This window comes from Cherax quadricarinatus, chromosome 79 (assembly GCF_038502225.1).
Source record: "Cherax quadricarinatus isolate ZL_2023a chromosome 79, ASM3850222v1, whole genome shotgun sequence".
Lineage (NCBI taxonomy): Eukaryota > Metazoa > Arthropoda > Malacostraca > Decapoda > Parastacidae > Cherax > Cherax quadricarinatus.
The window spans coordinates 13688507-13709588 of NC_091370.1; the positions used below are offsets into that span (position 1 = coordinate 13688507).

At 47.3% G+C, this 21082-nt stretch overlaps 1 protein-coding gene across 11 annotated transcripts in view; it reads right to left on the reverse strand.

Annotated features, from left to right (window-relative positions):
- LOC128702657 (Brefeldin-resistant Arf-GEF family protein schizo) overlaps nt 1–21082 on the reverse strand; it is a 707300-nt gene that overhangs the window by 250158 nt on the left and 436060 nt on the right. The window contains exon 1 of one of the 11 annotated variants that reach the window (XM_070101946.1): nt 14094–14116. The exons of 9 other annotated variants lie outside the window; for them this stretch is intronic. The gene's annotated coding sequence lies outside the window, so the exon portion shown is untranslated. Of the gene's footprint in view, nt 1–14093; nt 14117–21082 lie in introns of those variants that run through there. One more of the 11 variants, XM_070101950.1, reaches the window with a different exon arrangement.

Genomic DNA, 21082 nt, shown 5'->3' on the forward strand with positions numbered 1-21082 from the left:
ACGAGACCTGCACCTCCGTGGCGCTACCGACACGAGACCTGCACCTCCGTGGCGCTACCGACCACCAGGTCACCTGCAGACACTAAGTGTTAAACTAGACCACAAATACCAGTGACTGACACTTTTTACACCTTATCGCTGCCCAGTAAAACTAAGTCACTTTGAAGAACAAGAAAGGCACAATACCCTGACTGGAACAATACACAAATAAGGCGGACCGAAACGTCGTCGTAAGCTTCTCTCTCCCATGGCCGGGCTGTGTACAAGTCCCTCTGACTTTTTTGGATTATCCAGGGTTGACCCATATGTTACTATGTATAATAATTTGTGTAACTGTATTTGTGTATACCTGTACCTTGTAGATGAATGGTTCAGAGAACCGACATGTTGATAAATTAGACACATATGCAACTCTTGGGTATCTTTATTGAGGAAAACGTTTCGCCACACAGTGGCTTCATCAGTCCATACGAAGGAGAAACTTGAAGAACTAATGAAGCCACTGTGTGGCGAAACGTTTCCTCAATAAAGATACCCAAGAGTTGCATATGTGTCTAATTTATCATACCTGTACCTAAATAAACTTACTGCCCAGTAGTCTCCTACGATGACAAGTTGCAACATCTGGGTATGTTTATTTGCAGACGCTTCGCCATCCAGTGGCTGAGGGACTGATTACCTTGTCTTCTGTATATAGTTCTACAGTCTTCCCATTATGTCCTTGAATTTGTATTGATAGAGCCACTGGATGGAGAAACGTCTACAAATAAAGATACCCACATGTTGCACATGCAGATAACGTATTACACACAGACTTTGCCAAAGCTTTCGACGGGCGAAACGTTGGGAATGTTTCCTTACACCTATTTCTCTCATTCACCTAGCAGTAAGTAGTTACCTGACTGTTGTGGGTCGCACCCTGGGGTGACAAGATAAACACAGGCTGTCAGAAATGCTCTACACAACCGAGGACTTTCAATATGTCAATAACGTTAAATAAAATCAGTAGAGAGATCAGTTACTTAAGGAATAATACTCGCCCACTTATACATTTTTCATCCTCGCATTTACTGGACAGGAAAACGTGAACATCCCTTTATCATGCTAAGACTACGATACTGGAGTTCTGTATGAGAGTGGTGCATAAGGAGGAACACTGCAGCAGCAGGCCTACTGCTCCATATTACGAAGGTCCTTCTAAAACCCAAACCCTCAAAATATTTGACCAACCCATTCAACAGGTAACGAGCGTTGAGTGACCCTGTGTTACGGTTTGCTTTTCCAACAACGCAAAGTGATATCAAACCGAAGCGTTCTTCAAAACTCACAACTTTCTTCAAAACAGATCTCCTGGTTAAGACGGCTTGATCACCCAGGCTACTGGTACAAGCAGCCACAAGCAAGCACCGCACTAGGTAACAAAACTACTAACACTAGCAAGCTCACGACACAAATACTACCACACCAAGCTGAAGCAACCCGCATAGATGTTAAAAGAACATTAAATTGTCGAAACAATAATACAGAATAAACATGCAAGTGTGTGTACCACTGTAGACTATAAGGGAGAGAGTATAGTCTGGTGTAAGTATAAGGAATAAGGGTAGCAGCTTTCACCCTCATAACAGTCATGACCTGATAGGATGCCCCAGCTACCAGAAGAGTACCAGCCACTTGACACTATGTACTCCAGCCAGTAGGCCTGACACTTCATGTACTCCAGCCAGTAGGCCTGACACTTCATGTACTCCAGCCAGTAGGCCTGACACTTCATGTACTCCAGCCAGTAGGCCTGACACTTCATGTACTCGAGGTTGAGACTGACTGGAGTATGAATGTTGATAATCCAGCCAATCAATAACTGAAAGCCATATTTATGTCTTTCAAAGATATAGGCTTGTAACACCATGAGAGCTAGCTTACAATATTAAAATTAGTGAGTTGCACACTGTGTTGCGAGTTGAATAACAACAACAATAATGGGTGATAATCGACTAATTTAGTCTACCCATCTACCCATCAACCTCCTCTACCTCACCCCTCATACAGAGTATGCTCACCAACACCACTGAAGACCAAGCTACCTCATACTTCCCCCTCCCCTCTAACCTCCCCTCCCTTCCACCCATCACTCTCTCTCTCTCTCTACTTGTTTTTCTTCCTCCTCCACCCTTTAAAGACATTTTTATTCAATAATAAAAAATAAAATACGAGAGTGGGTAAAAACGGGGCCAGTAACTCTCCCCTCCCCTCCCCTCCCCTCTCCTCTCCCCTCCCCTCCCCTCTCATCTCCCCTCCCCTCTCCTCTCCCCTCCCCTCCCCTCTCTCCCCCTCCCAGTGATAGAGAAACTTTATTGCAGCCGGGGAAAGCGCTAAACCCGTATACCTAGTGTATATTCCTGGGGTCATCGCCCCCGAGACCCGCTCTCACACTAGGTCCCTCTGGTTGCCCCGGTCAATCAAACTGTTGGTGCTGGCCGCGCGCAGCACCACTTAAGTTAACAGCACTCCTAAAGGCAGTCAAGGGGTATACCACTAATATACCTTTGATGAGTTCCCAAATTTTTTTTACTCCCGGAGCCCGACCCTGAGCCAGGCTCGTCTGGTGCTAGCCTGGTCAACCAGGCTTTTTTGTTGCTGGTGGCCCGCTGCCTCCATACGTCCACCACAGCCTGGTAAAGCGACTGAAGAGCACTCTGATTCAATCCGAAGAGGAAGATATGTGGGCCAGCTGACCGCCAGTAGCAACAGCCTGGTAGACCAGACAAGCCTGACCCAAGGCCGAGCTGCCGAGTGGGACAACTCTGGAAACCCATTAAAGGTATATTAAAGCCATTTGTACCCACTCTAGGTATTCCTGTTGAACGCCTGATCAACCAGGTTGTTGGTACCAGAGTTTCACAAGAGTGCCACAGAGCCAGGCTGATGTCCAGGGTGCCAGTGTTAGTACATAAGAGTGCCAGGGTGAGTGCAAGTGTATGATCGTAAGAGTGCCAGGGTGAGTGCAAGTGTATGATTGTAAGTGTCAGGGTGAGTGCCAATGCGTGAGCGTCAGAGTTCCAGGGTGAATGCCAGTGGGTGAGCGTCAGTGCCAGGGTGAGTGCCAGTGAGCGTCAGAGTGCCAGGGGAAGGATTCAGGGCTAGGGGAAAGACGGATGCTGCTGGTTGACACATAGGTTACTAGGTAAGTTATATACCACTACCACCACCAGTGATGCTTCACCACCACCACCAGTGATGCTTCACCACCACCACCAGTGATGCTCCACCATCACCAGTCCTGCTCCTCCACCACCACTAATCTGGATAATTGCTTTCTAACCTGCTAACAGCTTTGGTTTTCTTCGGAGACCCAGAGAATTCAACTCTCAGATCACGAAAGCGCTTGGACAGCGTTCTTGTAGTGTGGTTAAAATGAACGTCAGGAGAGGAGTCAACACACTGCCACCCCCCTCCACCCACTAAGTAGCCTCCCCCAGTGTGAACATCCTCTCCACCCACTAAGTAGCCTCCCCCAGTGTGAACATCCTCTCCACCCACTAAGTAGCCTCCCCCAGTGTGAACATCCTCTCCACCCACTAAGTAGCCTCCCCCAGTGTGAACATCCTCTCCACCCACTAAGTAGCCTCCCCCAGTGTGAACTTCCTCTCCACCCACTAAGTAGCCTCCCCCAGTGTGAACATCCTCTCCACCCACTAAGTAGCCTCCCCCAGTGTGAACATCCTCTCCACCCACTAAGTAGCCCCCCAGTGTGAACATCCTCTCCACCCACTAAGTAGCCTCCCCCAGTGTGAACTTCCTCTCCACCCACTAAGTAGCCCCCCAGTGTAAACATCCTCTCCACCCACTAAGTAGCCCCCCAGTGTGAACATCCTCTCCACCCACTAAGTAGCCCCCCAGTGTGAACATCCTCTCCACCCACTAAGTAGCCCCCCAGTGTGAACATCCTCTCCCCCCACTAAGTAGCCCCCAGTGTGAACATCCTCTCCACCCACTAAGTAGCCCCCCAGTGTGAACATCCTCTCCATCCACTTAGTAGCCTCCCCCAGTGTGAACATCCTCTCCACCCACTTAGTAGCCCCCCCAGTGTGAACATCCTCTCCACCCACTTAGTAGCCTCCCCCAGTGTGAACATCCTCTCCACCCACTTAGTAGCCCCCCCAGTGTGAACATCCTCTCCACCCACTTAGTAGCCCCCCAGTGTGAACATCCTCTCCACCCACTTAGTAGCCCCCCAGTTTGAACATCCTCTCCACCTACTAAGTAGCCCCCCTCCAGTGTGAACATCGTCTCCACCCACTAAGTAGCCCCCCTTCCAGTGTGAACATCGTCTCCACCCACTAAGTAGCCCCCCAGGTGGTGAACGGAAAACTTAATACGCAGCTTTAAGTGCAAGAGAAATGGAAAGAGAAAAAAAAGGGAAAAAAGAAAGAAGTGAGAAAAAGAAAACGGAATGAGATAGAGAAATGAAGAGTTCTTGGTGATGGATTGAGAGGGGGAGAACATAGAAAGGGGGTTAATGGAGTGGGAAGGGAGGAGGAACAAAGGGAAAGGGGAGGTGGATAAAGGGAAAGGGGGAAGTTTATTTATTGCTGCTAACATATTCACCAGGATAAAAAATAAGTGAAATATGTCTTGATCATGTGATAAGATGAAGGTAGGAGGAGGAGGAGGTAGGTGGGAGGTAGGAGGAAGGTAGGAGGAAGGTAGGAGGGAGGTAGGTAGGTAGGTGGAAGGTAGGAGGAGGGAGGTAGGTGGAAAGTAGGGGGAGGGAGGTAGGTGGAAGGTAGGAGGAGGGAGGTAGGTGGAAGGTAGGAGGAGGGAGGTAGGTGGAAGGTAGGAGGAGGGAGGTAGGTGGAAAGTAGGGGGAGGGAGGTAGGTGGAAGGTAGGAGGGAGGTAGGTGGAAAGTAGGGGGAGGGAGGTAGGTGGAAAGTAGGAGGTAGGTAGGTAGGTGGAAGGTAGGAGGAGGGAGGTAGGTGGAAGGTAGGAGGAGGGAGGTAGGTGGAAGGTAGGAGGAGGGAGGTAGGTGGAAGGTAGGAGGAGGGAAGTGGAAGATAGGAGGAGAAGAGAGATGGAAGGGTGAAAGATGGACAAGTAAAGGGTGAGAGTAGACAGAAGGGATGCAGCTGTCTAGTACTACCCACGAGACCTGGAAATTAGACCTTCAGAAGTCTATGTGGCAAAAATCTGTCCTGTCTTCCAGAGTGTCGTCCCTGACCTGCCTCTTGTAGCCACAGGTCACACTCCCTTCCTGGTGAAGGGATACCTTACAACCCTTCCCCCTTAACGATGAAAGGACTTCAAACCCTTCCTGAAGGGGTAGTGGTAATGTAGAGGAATAGTAGGGATAGTGGTGATAGTGGTAGTAGTAGTAATGGTGGTATTGGTAACCAATAGTGGTAACAGTGGTAGTATAACGGCTGCTACAGCTCACGTGTCCTGGCTACCACACACACTACAGTGCTCACCCTCACCCCATGCACGCAGGTTGGCAGGCGTGCGCCCGCGTGCGCGCACGCACACACAACAGGCTGTCACAATGTATCAACAGGCTGGCAGTAGTTGAGAAGCCACTGATCAGTGGTAGGGCCTTCGGTTCAACCGAAGGACCAGAGTTCAATCCCGGACGAGTACAGACGTACAGGCAAGTCTCGTTACACCTACTGTCCTTGTATGACCTTCCCCCCCCCGGCAGTAAATAGGTACCTGGGTGGGAGCACAGTTGTCGGTGGTATCCTGGAGACTGGAGGAGGAAAGTGTGACAGATCTCAGAATATAAATAAGTGGAGCACCACTGGGTAAATAGCACCACTCCAGGTAGACTCCAGCCAGATATACACAGAAGTGAGGAACTAAGTAGAACAGTCTATACACAATACACAAATAACCCGCACATAGAAGAGACGGCCTGACGACGACATATCGGTCCAACTTGGACCATTTACCAAGTCTATGTCTATGTCCCACTCAAGGAAGGTTCCTTGATGTTGGTGAGGGGCTCTTGATTTAGGGAATTGGATCTGTGCTCCAGTTCTCCGAATTAAGCCTGAATGCCTTCCACATCCCCCCCCTAGGTGCTGTATAATCCTCCGGTTTTAGCGCTTCCCCCTTGATTATAATAATAATAATAATAATACGTCTATGTCACACAGGGTGAGTGACATACAAATCATTATGCCAACTCTTTCTCTTTCATATTTATCTCTCTTCACAAATGTCGGAAGAGAAAACTGTTTTTTTTAAGAGTATTTAAATGGATTCTTCCTTCCTCCTCCTCCCCCCCCCCTTCCAAAAAAATTGTAATGTCAGAAAATATCTTTTCAAAATCATGCTGTCAAAAATTTCTTTCTCCCAGGAAAATATATAACTTTACGGCAGAAAATTTACAAGAAAAACATGGAATTGGTGTTTAAAACATGTGCCCCGTGGCGTGTTGAGGTGCACTGCAACACTACCTGCAACACCAGTGGGGACTGCAACACTACCTGCAACACCAGTGGGGACTGCAACACTACCTGCAACACCAGTGGGGACTGCAACACTACCTGCAACACCAGTGGGGACTGCAACACTACCTGCAACACCAGTGGGGACTGCAACACTACCTGCAACACCAGTGGGGACTGCAACACTACCTGCAACACCATGGAGGTGCGAGCTACATCTACTTAACATGATGGCAAGTCCCTTCATGCCATGAGTTCGCCATGAGACAACACATAATAAATGTCAGGGGCCCAAGACTGTTCAACTGCCTCTCAGCATACATAAGGGGAGTACCAATAGACTACTGGCTGTCTTCAAGAGGGAGCTGAACAGGCATCTAAAGTCAGTACCTGACCAGCCGGGCTGTGGTTGGTACGTTGGTTCACGTGCTGCCAGCAGTAACAGCCTGGTTAATCAGACCCTGATCCACAGCGCGGCCTGGTCATGGACCGGGCCGCTGACCCCCAAATCCACCCCAGATATGCCTTCCTTCTCCCCTTATCTAGAGTATACCTGGAGGGTGCTCCGGGGGTCAACGCCCCAGCGGCCCAGTCCCTGACCAGGCCTCCAGGTGGATCAGGGCCTGATCAACCAAGCTGTCGCTACTCCCCTCTCTTCTTCCCTTCACCCCTTCCCTTTCTTCTTCCCTTCTCTTGCAAACGAGTCAAGACACATTGAAACCTAATAGATTTGTTACAATTCACTGGTGATTTAGTGATGGAGATATAATGATGGAGATATAATGATGGAGGTTTAATAATGGGGATATAATGACAGCTGAAGGGTCTATGATACAGTATATCCTTCAAACATCATCAAACCTCTATTACCCAATGGAGATTTAATGGTGGACGAAGGCAATACTGAATCGTGCATTTTAAATCATGAATAAACACGAAACCCACTGAACAGTACCGCCCGATGGTGAGACAACCGAAACGCCCTGGGGTCCCCAAAGCCCGGTTTCAGACCAGGCATCTTGGAGGAACGAGGTCTGATCAACCAAGTTGTTAATGTTGCCAGCACGCAATCCAAAGTACGAACCATAGCCCGGCTGGTCAGGCAATGTGTGAGAGCCCGCTCTTGTGGAGTCGTAACCAGATTTAAAAAAATGTAAAACTCCAGCGTTGCTGCAAGTAACGCTGGAGTTATTTCCTGACGCAAGTAACGTCAGGAAACAGGACAAGTGTTTCCTGACGCAAGTAACGTCAGGAAACAGGACAAGTGTTTCCTGACGCAAGTAACGTCAGGAAACAGGACAAGTGTTTCCTGACGCAAGTAACGTCAGGAAACAGGACAAGTGTTTCCTGACGCAAGTAACGTCAGGAAACAGGACAAGTGTTTCCTGACGCAAGTAACGTCAGGAAACAGGACAAGTGTTTCCTGACGCAAGTAACGTCAGGAAACAGGACAAGTGTTTCCTGACGCAAGTAACGTCAGGAAACAGGACAAGTGTTTCCTGACTCGGGTCTTAGTCGTATGATGATCCGCAGTTGGAGCTTATGGTCATCTGACCGAGGCCTTCCACTGGCTTATCCCTCCACGCCTTTAAAAATTCTGGTTATAATTATAACCAATGTGCGAGTAAAGAGTCACCAGCACATTACGTTATCTTACGACGTTAAATTTATGTTAGTTGACGTTAAAATGATGTTAGCTGAACACGAAACATGAACGTTGTACCACGCCAAGACCAACTGAACAAGCACCGACGTGATAGAGCTGTACATTGAGCGAAACGTTGTCACAATGAAAGTTTATTCTCCACCTGTATCTTAATTACTCTGAGAAGTACGACTCTGTATCTAAGGTTAGAATAATTCACCGAAGGTAGATCGTGTCCACACGAAATCTGAGAAAGTATTCGTGATACACTAGATTATTCATTGCAATAACACACACACACACACACACACACACACACACACACACACACACACACACACACACACACACACACACACACACACGTAAGGATATACATAACCGTAATGGAAATCAATGTACGAGAGAAGGTTGTCAGTGTTGATGGATGGTGTTAGCAGGCTAGGCTGACACCATTACCACCACCTGTCACAAGGTAGTGGTGGTGGGTGGTGGTACATAAAGGGGACCACTGCATCAAGGGCACACAAGAGGCACTGCAACACACAAACACCCTCATTAAAAGCCATGTACCTAGCGACACCTGGTGCTAATGCTGACTCTCCCTAGCACCCTACATCAGTAATACCGTGCTACATCACCGACCCTGTGACCTCGCCAAGTCAGTGACACCGTGACCCCACTAGGTCAATGACCCCATAAACTAACCTACTACATTCAACGGGGATACCTTTGATATACCTTTGAAGAGTTTCGAGAGTTTATCTACTCTCTGAGCCCGGCCATGGGCCAGGCTCGTCTGGTGCTTGCCTGGTCAACCAGGCTGTTGTGCACCAAAGGAGCAGTCTAGATCATCCATGGATGTTGCTAACCCTTTGACCTTGACCCCTAAACCAGTTACCATTACGGAAACGTACCTGATCCGCCGGATTATTGGTGCCCGCGACCCGCACGTTGAGAACAGTTCCTAAACTTGATCTCCAGTTACAGTTTTCAAAATTAGGAACACCTGCAGGAAGTTTCTACACTACTTAATATGAGCTGGGTGAAGTATCTGCTATATACCTTTGATGAGTTTCGAGAGTCTTTCTACTCCCGGAGCCCGGCCATGGTCCAGGCTCGTCAGGTGCTAGCCTGGTCAATCAGGCTAGCGAGTCGGACCGAAACGTCGTAAGAGGTTTGTGCATACTTCTGTTTCTTCCAGTGGTAACTGAATCCTACCTACGTCCCCCCCCATCCTTTTTTTTTTTTTTTGCCACGATGTAAAACTAATGAATAATACGCAGGGAACAGGACTTATGAGAGCTAAAAAAAAAATGGTTGAAAATGCTGCAGCGGAATAATCCGAACAAGTTGTACATAAATGATATACAAAATGATAAACACCACTAAGACGCATTTTCAAGAAACTAAATCACTAATAGAAGGTAATACCAGGCAGAACCAGAAGCCTTTCAATCGATCCCCAAAACAAACACAAACACACACACACACAGTCAATGAGTACTGGGTAATTAAACACTTGTGCAGATAAAAACACCACTCACTACACAAACACAGACTAGAGAGAGAGTCTGCAAAACCTCACTCCCCCACACCTGGTATAAATAGAAGAAAAGGCAGACTGACGCACGCAAAAACTGAAAAAGGACCAGATAACGTCCTCCCGGACGCCATGTATGGTGACGTGATGAATAACTCACTGCCACTAACAACATAATGCATCTATGAAGTAGATAATTTTACCACGGGTAGATGCGAGGCTTAACGACTCCACCCAGGGTAGCTGCGAGAGGCTTAACGACTCCACCCAGGGTAGCTGCGAGAGGCTTAACGACTCCACCCAGGGTAGCTGCAAGAGGCTTAACGACTCCACCCAGGGTAGCTGCGAGAGGCTTAACGACTCCACCCAGGGTAGCTGCGAGAGGCTTAACGACTCCACCCAGGGTAGCTGCGAGAGGCTTAACGACTCCACCCCGGGTAGCTGCGAGAGGCTTAACGACTCCACCCAGGGTAGCTGCGAGAGGCTTAACGAGTGATTCCACCCAGGGTAGCTGCGAGAGGCTTAACGACTCCACCCAGGGTAGCTGCGAGAGGCTTAACGAGTGATTCCACCCAGGGTAGCTGCGAGAGGCTTAACGACTCCACCCAGGGTAGCTGCGAGAGGCTTAACGAGTGATTCCACCCAGGGTAGCTGCGAGAGGCTTAACGACTCCACCCAGGGTAGCTGCGAGAGGTTTAACGAGTGATTCCACCCAGGGTAGCTGGAAGAGGCTTAACGACTCCACCCAGGGTAGCTGCGAGAGGCTTAACGAGTGATTCCACCCAGGGTAGCTGCGAGAGGCTTAACGACTCCACCCAGGGTAGCTGCGAGAGGCTTAACGAGTGATTCCACCCAGGGTAGCTGCGAGAGGCTTAACGAGTGATTCCACCCAGGGTAGCTGCGAGAGGCTTAACGACTCCACCCAGGGTAGCTGCGAGAGGCTTAACGAGTGATTCCACCCAGGGTAGCTGCGAGAGGCTTAACGACTCCACCCGGGGTAGCTGCGAGAGGCTTAACGAGTGATTCCACCCAGGGTAGCTGCGAGAGGCTTAACGACTCCACCCAGGGTAGCTGCGAGAGGCTTAACGAGTGATTCCACCCAGGGTAGCTGCGAGAGGCTTAACGACTCCACCCAGGGTAGCTGCGAGAGGCTTAACGACTCCACCCAGGGTAGCTGCGAGAGGCTTAACGACTCCACCCAGGGTAGCTGCGAGAGGCTTAACGAGTGATTCCACCCAGGGTAGCTGCGAGAGGCTTAACGAGTGATTCCACCCAGGGTAGCTGCGAGAGGCTTAACGAGTGATTCCACCCAGGGTAGCTGCGAGAGGCTTAACGAGTGATTCCACCCAGGGTAGCTGCGAGAGGCTTAACGACTCCACCCAGGGTAGCTGCGAGAGGCTTAACGAGTGATTCCACCCAGGGTAGCTGCGAGAGGCTTAACGAGTGATTCCACCCAGGGTAGCTGCGAGAGGCTTAACGAGTGATTCCACCCAGGGTAGCTGCGAGAGGCTTAACGACTCCACCCAGGGTAGCTGCGAGAGGCTTAACGAGTGATTCCACCCAGGGTAGCTGCTCTTAAATTATTTACTCAATTTATTGATAGCAGTTATTTATTAACATTTATGAAGGCTGCAGCAAGAGGACCTACGCACGACAAACGCCCACACACACTGAGGAACGTAAACAAAAATGAACAACGGCAAATGAACAACACACAAAAGAACAGCACACAAAATAACGACAGCACACAAAAGGACGACAATACACAAAAGTCAGTACACGAAACGACAGCACACAGAAGACAGTACACAAAACGACAGTACACGCCAAGAAATGGTTATAGTTTCCTTTTCTTAGCTTTATCAAGAGGGGAAAAGAGGGGTGTTCACCGGTGGCACACGAACAGGGATATAGAACGAACTCGGCAGAAGAGGGGAGGTAGGTATGTATAGTGTGTGTGTGTGTGTGGGGGGGGGGTAGGTATGTAGGGTGCGTTGTGGGGCGCGTGTCTTGCAACCCAACAAGACCACACTTGGTAGTCCAAGGTCAGTGGTCCTGCATGCCTGCTGGCCACCATACCTAATCTACCTGAGCTTCAACATCACTCCTTACACACTAATGTGTCGACAGCCTGGCACTAGAGCTCCTCTTAGTCTCTTCTGAAACCTGAAGATAATGTGTGGTAGTGGAGGTGGCAGAATAAGGTGAATTACGCACGCTTAGAAGCAGCACCACAATCTTCACAGCAGCACCGCCACCTGTACAGTAGCAGAAGAACCTCCACCTTCACAGTAGCAATAGCACCACCACCTTCTCACCTAATTTCCAATATATTTAGTGTCATGATAAAGTTCCTTCTAGTATTCCTCCCTTCTAGTACTGTTAGTTTAAGGCCCTTAAGTTTCTCATCGAAGATCATATCTGTCAGATCTAGTATCAACTAGACTAACAGGAATTATGCGCCTTCAATACTATCTTACGCTACCGACCACAAGATGTGTAAGACAAGATGTCAACAGAAGGGAGAGTTTTTCCCGTTTGTGCTACTAGGTCCCTACACTACTGTTTACGGAGCACCAGGCACACGAATGGTACTAGAAGAGAATTGGAGCACTACGACGGAACTAGAACCTTCTAATCTGGTTCCAGAGCAAAGCGGTGATCCCTCGCTAGCCAATAACAGTGACTCATGTACTAGCAAAAGGAACCTTGACGCGCCTACCAACTGGTTTTTGCGATGATGGTAGTGGTGGTGGTGGTGTTGGTGTTGGTGGTGGTAGTGATGGTGGTGGTGGTGGTAGTGATGGTAGTGGTAGTGGCGTGTTCACGAGGGTGTGTCCATTATATGACAGAGGTGACTGTAAAACAGAGGTGCACCATACACACACAGGTATAACTTAATATGCATAATGGGTCCCAGACTCTCCTCCCCCCCTCCGACCTCCCTGCAAATGCAGGTGGAATCCTCAAGACCCTGATGTCTTCAAGGACGTGCTGACGAATTTATGCAGAGCTTTCTCGATCAACGTGCAGCAAGCAGCAACAGTCTGGCTAACCATACTAAGCGTTGCACGCGTGATCCCCAGAAACATCAAGTGAATATCCACACAGCCAGATTAACATTAAACAATAACAACGATTAAGATCTTGAGTGAGGAAACGTTTCGCCTGCGCAGCGGGCGTCTTCAGTCTCTAGATTAACGAATGAATATTAAAATGGCATATAATACCGAAAGGTTGATAAGGCACATGTGCAACAATTAGGTATCTTTATTCCGAAACGTTTCGCCTACACAGACTTCTTCAGTCGAGTACAGTAGAGTTAGCAGAAGCAGTAGAGATGTGAAGATTATATAACCAGTTCATCACCCTTGAAGACGCAGATTTGAGGTGGTCAGTCCCTCAGCCTGGAGAAGAGTATTGTTCCATCATGTCTTCAAGGGTGATGGACTGATTACATCGTCTTCACATATCTTCTGCTAACTCTTCTGTACTCGACTGAAGAAACCTACTGTGTAGGTGAAAAGTTTCGGAATATATATACCTAACTGTTGCACATGTTTCTTATTTACCAACCTTCAGATTAACAATGAGGAGTCGTGACAACATACATCGACACACTAATGATAATCATTGTACTTGAAGACCGATGAAACAACAATTGGAACAATATTGTGAATTGTGGTTGTTCCACATGTCGAAGTTCCACATGTCAAGGTTCCACATGTCGAAGTTCCACATGTCGAAGAGCTTCAGTCATTAAATATACATGAGAAATGAATAAACATAAGTGTGGATGAGGGGTTCGAATCGCGGTCTGAGCCCCTTGTCCACTCTTTGTTTATTTATCAACAGTTGTTTATAACAACTTAAAGAGTTAAACAAACCATACCACGGGTGGGGTTAGAACCCGCGATCAGTGTCTCAGAACTGCAGACCGATACGTTAGCCACTGGGCCAACTAACGCGTCGGTCTGGAGGTTTTGAGAGACTGATCGCGGGTTCTAACCCCACCCATTGTATGGTCTTTTTGCAATCGTGTCATTACAATTTCGTGAGTCATGTTAACTTAAGAGTTTATATACGAGATATGTTTATTCTCTACATTTCGATATTTCAAAACATTTCATACTGTAGTCGCATCACACCGCCTCTGTGACAGTCACCACAAACCCGCAACCAAACTGCAGAATCATCGCCAGGTCAACCAAGCTGTGATGGGTATGTGGACCAGCGGGCCACCAGCAATAACAGGCTGATTGACTAGGCAAGCACTTGACATAAGGTAAATCAAGGATTAACTCTCCATCCACAAATAATTTCTTACGAAAAAAAAACTTTCCCACACGAACGCTCAGCTGATTCACGCAAGATCAAAATTGATAATCGTGTAGGCGGTGTGTGGCGCAACACGTGGGTGTCTGCCGACCTGTGGCACTATCAGTCTTAAGGACTCACCACCACCACAGTTCCTGTCACTTTCCGTTCGTCAGGCGGAACGAGAACGATGTAAAACGTTGGTAGCAGTGGCCCCGCGAGCGGTTGTTTTGGGGTCCACCGCTACCCACTGGCAGTGGCACTCTTGTGTAATAAGGAGTGCCAGGGATGCTAGAGGGGCCGCGCGACGAGCTATACTTCTCACCCCACACACTCCACACACACTACTGACCCACCGCAGCGCACCACCCCCCCTCCCTGCACCCCACTATCCCTGCACCTCACCACCCCCTCTCCGCACCTCCACCAACTCAACTCCATCAAGCCTAATCCACCCAGGCTTCAACGATTATCAAATGACAAACTTTAGTTGAGGGCCAAACGTTACAAATTTAAGGAGAAGCGGAAGTGTCACACCTCTGCCACTCTTCACTCGAGATGTAAAACGTAAGGGTCCTTAAATTGTGACTACTTGCTTGTAGCTACACCAGGAGGGCCATGATAGTGTACCATCTTCCGTAGATGTTGCTACAGCAGGAGAACCATGCTAATGGCGTTATTTTAAATCTACGAGTCTAATACTCACATCTTCTTAGTATTAAACGAGGTAGTGATGAGTTTCCGGCACCGTGTTGAAGGTGGTGTGCCAGGCCATACGGGAGATACTGACGAAGGAACATCACTTCTTCCCCAAGCTGCTGCCTCCACCAGCGTGACAGGATCCATTCAATAACTCGTCATCGCATCTTCAGTCGTGGGAGGATGAAAACCCTGGGTGACCGTGGGAGGATGAAAACCCTGGGTGACTGTCTCTACTGCCGCTTCTAACACACGTGGTACCCACTGTGAAGGCTTTAATACAACTCCCCCACACAGACACCTGAAGAATGCTTCCGGGGGTCAACGCCCCCACTGCCCGGTCCCAGACCATGCATCCTTGTGGATCAAGGTCTGATGAACCACATGAATCACAGGGATTTTAAGAAATAATTTTTATCCTTAAAGATGTCAGGAATTGGAACGACCTTGACAGCGAACTGGTAGAAGGGGGATTCATACATAGTTTCAAGAACAGGTATGCTCGGGACCACGCAGCAAAGAGGGGAAACCCAGTAGCAGCCAGAGAAGAGATGGGGCCAGGACCTGAGGCTCAATCCCTGAAACCACAATAGATGAATACAAATAGGTAAATATACACATGTATTACTGCCTTGATCTCCAAATAGTTCACCGCCCCTGACACCCCTAACCCCCCAAAGACAAGGGAACTCGTCTCCACGCCCTCGCATCCCTTAACTCAAGGGGAGCACCGCCCCCAGCCCTGCCTCGCACCACCCTCTTCTGCAACTATGTATAAGAGACCTTCAATAAATCGTGTACGCCCATCCCTCGCTGACGCTCGCCAGACAGCATCCGGCAGTCTGTCCCTCTCTCTTATCTCTCACTCTCAACCCAACAGTCCGTCCCCCTCTCTCTTTTTCACCTCTCCCAACTACCTGGCAGCCTGTCCCTCCTCACATCTCTCTCATCTACCAGGCATCCTGTCCTCACATCTCTCACCCTATACTTAGCTTCCTCTATCCCTTCACATCTGTCACCCTATATCTGGCAGCCTCTCCTTTCTCTCATCTCCCGTCTACCATATCCTCAGTACACTGCTCCTCCTATCTACCAGCTCAGGCTGACAGATATTCTTATCTCGTCTTTTAGCCCCATCCTGTGTGATGGGATATGACAGGGAAACATAGCTATCTTTTGTTCCAAAGATGTAACCATCACACAGTAGAGTAAATGCACTCGTAAATGTTCCCATAAAGAGAGACTCAGAGTAGCAGCCGGACTCCGGACTCACAGAACTCCTCAGTGATCCACAAACTCATAGAATGTCGGTAGTCAGCACACTGCCGATGTACCAAATTAAGAAAAAATGAAAAAGTATACTCCAGCCGATCGTATCAGACGTCACACCTACTCACGCCTCAAAAAACTGTCACCATCTTTCAAAAATTTAATCTAGTGGGGGAAAAGGTAAATTGTCAATTATATGTTGCGTGACGAGCAAGACGCTCCTCGCTGGGAGCTCAAGATTTTAATTTTATATATTGTGTACACCTACGCGTTTCCACCACCACCACCACGTGACCCTAACATGCATGTTCAAGACCAGCGACCTTAACATACGTGTCCAGTGTCCTTGACAACCATTCCCTTCAACACCAGTGGCCTTGACAACCATTTCCTTCAACACCAGTGTCCTTGACGTGCGTATCCTTCAACACCAGTGTCCTTGACGTGCGTGTCCTTCAACACGTTTCGTTAATACGTGTCGTGCTGTTTTTATCTTGTTATGCTCATTGATCTGTCTTTGTGAAGAGTCAAGACCCAGCCGGTTTCCAACCTCATGATCTTATCACACCCGCTCTGGTATACTGCATCTTCCCTCATTACTAACTAATTAAACTTGTCCGCCTACGTCCTCTTCATGCAGCTCCTCACTTTCAACACCACTGCCTTCTGGAATCTTTTGCCAAGTTCTTCATATATTTCTGTTATTCTCCACCAATGCACAATCGACCTTCCTTCAGCCTTAACACATGATAAAGCAATTTATCTGTACACACTTCCGGGGGTCGCTGCCCTCAGCGACATAGATGCAACTAATGTGGCATTTTATTGTCTATACGTTTCGTTCTCCAGAAGCTTTGTCAAGACGTTACGGCTCGACAAAGTCGGTAATTCTACCATTATTACTGATCAATTAAGTTGTTGGGACCTATCCCTCCACAATTTTCCAAGTATACATATTGACGTATCTTTCTCGCCTAAGTTCCAGGGAGTATACAGGACTTCGTACGCTCCCAGTAATTCAGGTTCTTGAGTCTACCTGAAAGGTGTTCCGGGGGTCAACGCCCCCGCGGCCCAGTCCTTGACAAGGCCTCCCGGTGGATCAGGGCCTGATTAACCAGGCTGTTACTGCTGGCTGCACGTAAACCAACGTATGAACCACAGCCCGACTGACTAGATACTAAGTATCAGTGCAACTCCCTTTTGAAGGCACCCAGAAGTCTACTGGTGATTCCCCTTATGCCTGGTGGGAGGCTGTTGAACAGTCTCGGGTCCCGAACAGTGGAGATTCTCTGTACATTCTGTAGATTTGATAATTCGTCTAGATTAAACATTGGCGTTTAGTCATTTATACTACGTCTTCAGCGTCTCTCATCTTCCATAGAATCCTCACATATTCCTTCCTAGTTACTGTGTTTATTTCCCTGTTTTCTATCTTTTCTTGTGCATTTCTTCCAGTACATGTTGAATACTGCGAAATGGTGGAGGCAATGTGGCGTTGGGTTTATTCATAAGGAAATATCCCCTGCAACGTGTGATTTATAATGTCAGCGTAGTTGCTGATCCCCCTTACATGTGTTGTATAGCGCATCCCACTCACTCATGCCGCATGCCGTGACGTCATACAGTCACTAGGCCTAGTAGGGGTCGTCTATATAAAACACATGGATGGTACTATGATACTCAGCTAAGCTATACAACACATGTAAGGGGGATCAGCAACTATACTGACAATAAGATGAGCGTTTAACAGAGTCGTCAAAACTATGGTGTACAAGAACACTTGTAGAAGCGAGATACTCGTTGGCACTGTTATATCTTTGATGAGTTCCGAGAGCTATTCTACTCCCAGAGCCCAGCCAAAGACAACAGAAACCGGTGACTTACCAATGTTATTCTTGTATAGTGAGTGGATGGTTTAGTGAGGAAATGAAGTGAGGTGATGGTGTAGTGACGTGATGGTGTGGTGAGGCTGGAGTGGGTGTCCTCCACACCACAACTGGCAAGCAGTGTCACCAAATAAGGTATAATTGCATAATAACCTCAGAAAAAAACTAGTGGTGACCCGTGCTTCCACCACCGTGGTCGCTGGACAAGACGCAAGGCTATACCACAGCATCAGTGAAGGCCAAACCTCACACTCCTATACACAGATAACCCGTACATAGGAGAGAGAAGCTTATGACGACGTTTCGGTCCGACTTAGACCATTTAAAAGTCACACTAACATACGAGAGTGAGGGAGCCAGTATACACAGGAGAGAGGGACAGGGACGGGACAGAGAGAGGAAGAAAGAAGCAGAGAAGTAGTGGTAGAGGTAATGCTGGTAGTGGAAGTAGTAGAGGCTACTTCTTTACTCATTTTCAACAGTAATTTCAACTTATAGAGGGATGGGTAATACGTCCTTTCAGCATAAATACGTTTTTCAACTTATTATCTGCAGTTCCACTAGGCGTGCGTACTCCCGAAAACGTTCATCATTAATTACAAATGTTTAATAATAAGCCATGTGGGTTATTGAACACTTGTCAATGCTTAATAATAACCCACATGGAGACAGAAACTAGGAAGATTAATCTGTATACATGTATTTCGACCCCCTTCTGGTACCCTCTTCTGCTCTGCTGAAGAGGATCCCCATATAGGTAACAGAAAATTTAAAAGAAAAGGCTATACGAAAAATAAACTAACAAACAGCTTATATATTAATTTCGTTTGTCACTTTTATCTGTAAACCCCCCCGCTGGAGAGGGGTTTCAGGGGTCAACGCCCCCGTGGCCCGGTCCGTGATCAGGCCTGGCCTGGTAACTGACTTATGAAGAGCGCCAGCATCAGTTCACCTGTGTGCACACCTCTCAACCTTTGTATCAGTGTGCACACACTATTCTTACATATTTCCAATTGTGTACATATAGTTCATGGACGCACTCACCTGGGAGAGGGAGAGGGAGAGGGGGAGGGGGAGAGGGAGAGGGGGAGAGGGAGAGGGAGAGGGGGGGAGAGGGGGAGAGAGAGAGAGAGAGAGAGAGAGAGAGAGAGAGAGAGAGAGAGAGAGAGAGAGAGAGAGAGAGAGAGAGAGAGAGAGAGGGTGTAGAATGATAACGAGGGAGAGAGAGACTAGAATGAAAACGAGAGGGGAAGAGAGAGACTGAATGAAAACGAGAGGGGAAGAGAGAGACTGAATGAAAACAAGAGGAAGAGACTAGAATGATAACGAGAGGAAGAGAGAGACTAGAATGATAACGAGAGAAAGAGAGAGAGAGAGAGAGAGAGAGAGCACAGCCATCAATTCCACCACACAAACCCACTCATCCACATCATAAGAATTCTCGGCTGGCAACACTGTTATTAAAAGTCAATCTCTCGGCTGTAACTGTTTTAATTGGTAACAATGGCTCATTACAAATGAATAATCATTATTTTCTTCTGAGGTTTCCGGTAAGATCCGAGAAAACTGTTAAGGAACGCGATACACAAGACAAGAAGATGAAGACGGAGGAGGAGGAGGCGGCGGCCACACACGACAGAGAATACTAGGAGTGAGTTTTAGTAATAATCCGGCACGAAACTGTGGTACGAGACTTCTGAGAGTTACGAAAACGGGAAAAAAAATATAGCGTACTGCTAGCCATGTAAGACTGGTGTCCCGTACTTCGACTGGTAGCGCACTCAGCTCACACACACTGAGGTCCGTTGTTCGATCCCCGGTTGGGGTAGAAACATTAGGACGTGTTTACTTAAGATACGTGTTGTCCCTATTCACCTATCAGTAAAATAGGTACCTGGGTGTTAGTTGACTGGTATGGGTCGCATCCTGAGGACAAAACTGAATTTACCCGAAATGCTCTACATAACAAGGGGCTTTCTATATAGTAGTATGTCACTGATGTCAACTAGGCCTGTATACCTTGCACATGTACTTGTAGAAATAATAATAAATTATTACTGTTTATATTATAGAGCATTGTGAAGCTACGCAGTATTGCGTCACTGATGATTAAATCATTATCGGGGTTTCAAGCTCATCTATTACACGAAGGTCATCAAGACCGAAAGTAACCTGTTCACCACCGGTCAAGAACACTTTAATCCCTAAAATAGGGACTAAGTTCTCAGCACGCATATATATATATATATATATATATATATATATATATATACATATATATATACATATATATATATATATATATAAATGTATAGAGAATGGATCGAAACAGAATGACTTCAAGAGTGTATGAGTCTGTAGTGGAAGGAAGGCGGGGTAGGGGTCGGCCTAGGAAAGGTTGGAGGGAGGGGGTAAAGGAGGTTTTGTGTGCGAGGGGCTTGGACTTCCAGCAGGCATGCGTGAGCGTGTTTGATAGGAGTGAATGGAGACAAATGGTTTTTAATACTTGACGTGCTGTTGGAGTGTGAGCAAAGTAACATTTATGAAGGGATTCAGGGAAACCGGCAGGCCGGACTTGAGTCCTGGAGATGGGAAGTACAGTGCCTGCACTCTGAAGGAGGGGTGTTAATGTTGCAGTTTAAAAACTGTAGTGTAAAGCATCCTTCTGGCAAGACAGTGATGGAGTGAATGATGGTGAAAGTTTTTCTTTTTCGGGCCACCCTGCCTTGGTGGGAATCGGCCAGTGTGATAATAAAAAAAATAAAAAATATATCTATATATATATATATATATATATATATATATATATATATATATATATATACATATATATACATATATATATTATTCTTTCAACGTACCAGCCGTATCCCACCGAGGCAGGGTGGCCCAAAAGAAAAAACTAAAGTTTCTCCTCATGAATTTGGTAATATATACAGGAGAAGGGGTTATTAGCCCCTTGCTCCCGGCATTTTAGTCGCCTCTTACGACACGCATTGTTTACAGAGGAAGAATTCTGTTCCACTTTCCCATGAAGGTAAGAGGAAATAAACAAGAACAAGAATTAGAAAGAAAATAGAAGAAAACCCAGAGGGGTGTGTATATATATATATATATATATATATATATATATATATATATACTTGTACACGTATGTGTAGTGTGACCTAACTGTAAGTAGAAGTAGCAAGACGTACTTGTAATCTTGCATATTTATGAGACAGACAAAAGACACCAGCAATCCTATCATGTAAAACGATTACAGGCTTTCGTTTT